This window comes from Coregonus lavaretus (assembly GCF_964263955.1).
Source record: "Coregonus lavaretus genome assembly, chromosome: 5".
In the NCBI taxonomy this organism is placed as follows: Eukaryota; Metazoa; Chordata; class Actinopteri; order Salmoniformes; family Salmonidae; genus Coregonus; species Coregonus lavaretus.
Window position 1 is genome coordinate 54,081,113 of NC_139992.1, and position 4,856 is coordinate 54,085,968.

Consider the following 4,856-nt stretch of genomic DNA (forward strand, 5'->3'; position numbering starts at 1 on the left):
CCAGCCCAGTCCGGCCCATTCCTGCTCCCCGCACCAAGTCAGGGGTGCGCTTCGACAGCCCGGCTCGGCCCGTTCCTGCTCCCCGCACCAAGTCAGGGGTGCGCTTCGACAGCCCGGCTCGGCCCGTTCCTGCTCCCCGCACCAAGCCAGTGGTGTGCGTCGTCAGTCCGGCACGGCCCGTGCCTGTTCCACCGGTGGCTGGTCCGGCACCGGTCAGATGCTTCACGTCGGAGCTAGAGCAATCCGCTCCACCAGTGTTCAGTCCAGCTCCGGCCAGCAGGGCCAGACCGGACCAGGGGTACTGTGGGGGGTTAGAGAGGGAGTGGGGATCATGCCCAGAGCCGGATCCGCCGCCAAGGCGGAGTGCCCACCCGGTCCCTCCCCTGTGGTGTTCGGTTGGCGCGGTCGGAGTCTGCGCCTTTGGGGGGGGGGGTACTGTCACGCCCTGGCTCTGGGGACTCTGAAATGTTGAGCCAGGGTGTGGATTTTCTATGTTTAGTTTCACGGGGTAGCTTCTATGTTGTGTTTTCTATGTTTTGGGTTTTGTTCTAGATCATATAGATCTATGTTGGTCAGGGTGGTTCCCAATCAGAGGCAGCTGTTGCTCGTTGTCTCTGATTGGGAGCCATACTTAGGTAGGCTGTTTTCAGCTATTCTTGGTGGGATCTTGTTCTGATTTGGTTTGTGTTATACCGTAGACGTCACGTTATCGTTGTTGTTTTGATCGTGTAATCATTCTAAATAAATAATATGTTCACCTTCAACGCTGCGCCTTGGTCCGCTTCATCATGTGTCAACGATCGTGACAGTATGCTTAGGGTCATTGTCCTGCTGGAAGGTGAACCTCCGTCCCAGTCTCAAATCTCTGGAAGACTGAAACAGGTTTCCCTCAAGAATATCCCTGTATTTAGCGCCATCCATCATTCCTTCAATTCTGACCAGTTTCCCAGTCCCTGCCGATGAAAAACATCCCCACAGCATGATGCTGCCACCACCATGCTTCACTGTGGGGATGGTGTTCTCTGGGTGATGAGAGGTGTTGGGTTTGTGGCAGACATAGCATTTTCCTTGATGGCCAAAAAGCTCAATTTTAGTCTCATCTGACCAGAGTACCTTCTTCCATATATTTGGGGAGTCTCCCACATGCCTTTTGGCGACACCAAACGTGTTTGCTTCTTTTTTTCTTTAAGCAATGGCTTTTTTCTGGCCACTCTTCCGTAAAGCCCAGCTCTGTGGAGTGTGCGACTTAAAGTGGTCCTATGGACAGATACTCCAATCTCCGCTGCGGTTACTCCAAAGCTCCTTCCGGGTTATCTTTGGTCTCTTTGTTGCCTCTCTGATTAATGCCCTCCTTGCCTGGTCCGTGAGTTTTGGTGGGCGGCCCTCTCTTGGCAGGTGTGTTGTGGTGCCATATTCGTTCAATTTTTTTATAATGGATATAATGGTGCTCCGTGGGATGTTCAAAGTTTCTGATATTTTTTTATAACCCAACCCTGATCTGTACTTCTCCACAACTTTGTCCCTGACCTGTTTGGAGAGCTCCTTGGTCTTCATGGTGCCGCTTGCTTGGTGGTGCCCCTTGCTTAGTGGTGTTGCAGACTCTGGGGCCTTTCAGAACAGGTGTATATATACTGAGATCATGTGACACTTAGATTGCAAACAGGTGGACTTTATTTAACTAATTATGTGACTTCTGAAGATAATTGGTTGCACCAGATCTTATTTAGGGGCTTCATAGCAAAGAAGGTGAATACATATGCATGAACCACTTTTCCGTTATTTATTATTGCGCATTTTTTGAAATAAGATATTATTTTCATTTCACTTCACCAATTGGACTATTTTGTATATGTCCATTACATGAAATCCAAATAAAAATCAATTTAAATTACAGGTTGTAATGCAACAAAATAGCGGGGAGAAACAGACATTTTATTTATTCTCTCTCTCAAACACACACACCTGGGCGTGGGAGCAGGTGGAGAGGCTGGGCAATCTTCAGTCGACTCGTCAGGTCCTCCCACCTCTTCTGGTCCGCTGTCAGCAGAGCAGTACCCTGGGGAGGAAGAATACAAACACAGGTCACACACACAGGCCCCAGAACTGGTATTATGACCGAGTTATAAAGGCTTTATGAATCAATTTGAGAGGGATACTAATCATTATTGTCAGGGAGGTGTACCAGGCAAGTCACCTGTGATACAAGTCAGTATTCGAGGTGTACAGTCTGTTAAGTTCATGTTTTAAGTATCCCTATATTACTGTTATTACGGTGCTATCACTCTGTTATTAGTATGCCTGCGCAGTAGTCTCACTGTTGATGGACCTGGCCTGAGTGCAATGGCAACCATGTACAGTGGAATATGGTGAAGTAAACTCCCGAGTGGCGCAGTGGTCTAAGGCACTGCATCGCAGTGCTAAACTGTGCCACTAGAGATCCTGGTTCGAATCCAGGCTCTGTCGTAGCCGGCCGCGACCGGGAGACCCATGGGGCGGCGCGCACAATTGGCCCAGCGTTGTCCAGGGTAGGGGAGGGATTTGGCCGGCAGGCGATGTAGCTCAGTTGGTAGAGCATGGCGTTTGCAACGCCAGGGTTGTGGGTTCGATAAAATAATGTATGCACTAACTGTAAGTCGCTCTGGATAAGAGCGTCTGCTAAATGACTAAAATGTAAAATGTAAAAATGTAAACGTTGTTAAACTGGAACCTAGTCGTTGTGTCATTTTAAGTTAACATTGGTAGCAGAGAATGGCTAATAACTACAATGTGCCACCTCGCTTCGATGAGAAGAGGTCGTATGAAAGTTGGAAAAATGAACTTGGAATCTGGACATGGGTTACTAAGCACTTGCATGGTATTATTGCTCGAGGGAAGAGCAAGATATACAGTGGGGAGAACAAGTATTTGATACACTGCCGATTTTGCAGGTTTTCCTACTTACAAAGCATGTAGAGGTCTGTAATTTTTATCATAGGTACACTTCAACTGTGAGAGACGGAAACTAAAACAACAATCCAGAAAATCACATTGTATGATTTTTAAGTAATTCATTTGCATTTTATTGCATGACATAAGTATTTGATACATCAGAAAAGCAGAACTTTATATTTGGTACAGAAACCTTTGTTTGCAATTACAGAGATCATACGTTTCCTGTAGGTCTTGACCAGGTTTGCACACACTGCAGCAGGGATTTTGGCCCACTCCTCCATACAGACCTTCTCCAGATCCGTCAGGTTTCGGGGCTGTCGCTGTGCAATACGGACTTTCAGCTCCCTCCAAAGATTTTCTATTGGGTTCAGGTCTGGAGACTGGCTAGGCCACTCCAGGACCTTGAGATGCTTCTTACAGAGCCACTCCTTAGTTGCCCTGGCTGTGTGTTTCGGGTCGTTGTCATGCTGGAAGACCCAGCCACGACCCATCTTCAATGCTCTTACTAAGGGAAGGAGGTTGTTGGCCAAGATCTCGCGATACATGACCCCATCCATCCTCCCCTCAATACGGTGCAGTCGTCCTGTCCCCTTTGCAGAAAAGCATCCCCAAAGCATGATGTTTCCACCTCCATGCTTCACGGTTGGGATGGTGTTCTTGGGATTGTACTCATCCTTCTTCTTCCTCCAAACACGGTGAGTGGAGTTTAGACCAAAAAGCTCAATTTGTGTCTCATCAGACCACATGACCTTCTCCCATTCCTCCTCTGGATCATCCAGATGGTCATTGGCAAACTTCAGACGGGCCTGGAAATGCGCTGGCTTGAGCAGGGGGACCTTGCGTGCGCTGCAGGATTTTAATCTATGACAGCGTAGTGTGTTACTAATGGTTTTCTTTGAGACTGTGGTCCCAGCTCTCTTCAGGTCGTTGACTAGGTCCTGCCGTGTAGTTCTGGGCTGATCCCTCACCTTCCTCATGATCTTTGATGCCCCACGAGGTGGGATCTTGCATGGAGCCCCAGACCGAGGGTGATTGACCGTCATCTTGAACTTCTTCCATTTTCTAATAATTGCGCCAACAGTTGTTGCCTTCTCACCAAGCTGCTTGCCTATTGTCCTGTAGCCCATCCCAGCCTTGTGCAGGTCTACAATTTTATCCCTGATGTCCTTACACAGCTCTCTGGTCTTGGCCATTGTGGAGAGGTTGGAGTCTGTTTGATTGAGTGTGTGGACAGGTGTCTTTTATACAGGTAACGAGTTCAAACAAGTGCAGTTAATACAGGTGTGCAAACCTGGTCAAGACCTACAGGAAACGTATGATATCTGTAATTGCAAACAAAGGTTTCTGTACCAAATATAAAGTTCTGCTTTTCTGATGTATCAAATACTTATGTCATGCAATAAAATGCAAATGAATTACTTAAAAATCATACAATGTGATTTTCTGGATTTTTGTTTTAGATTCCGTCTCTCACAGTTGAAGTGTACCTATGATAAAAATTACAGACCTCTACATGCTTTGTAAGTAGGAAAACCTGCAAAATCGGCAGTGTATCAAATACTTGTTCTCCCCACTGTACATCACTGGAAATATCTGTTGAGGATTTGAACAAGGATGACGGTATGGGAACTTTGATCAGAGCACTGGATTCTGTGTTCATTAAAGAAGAGAAAGGCCGTGCCTACGACGCATATTCAAACTTTGACAGTGTTACTCAATACATTTTGGTTGCAATGACAGAATACATAATTGATTTCGAACAGAGTTACAATAGGTTTTCATTTCACTTCACCAATTTGGGCTATTTTGTGTATGTCCATTACATGAAATCCAAATATAAATCCATTTACATTACAGGTTGTAATGCAACAAAATAGGAAAAACGCCAAGGTGGATGAATACTTTTGCAAGGCACTGGATCTTGG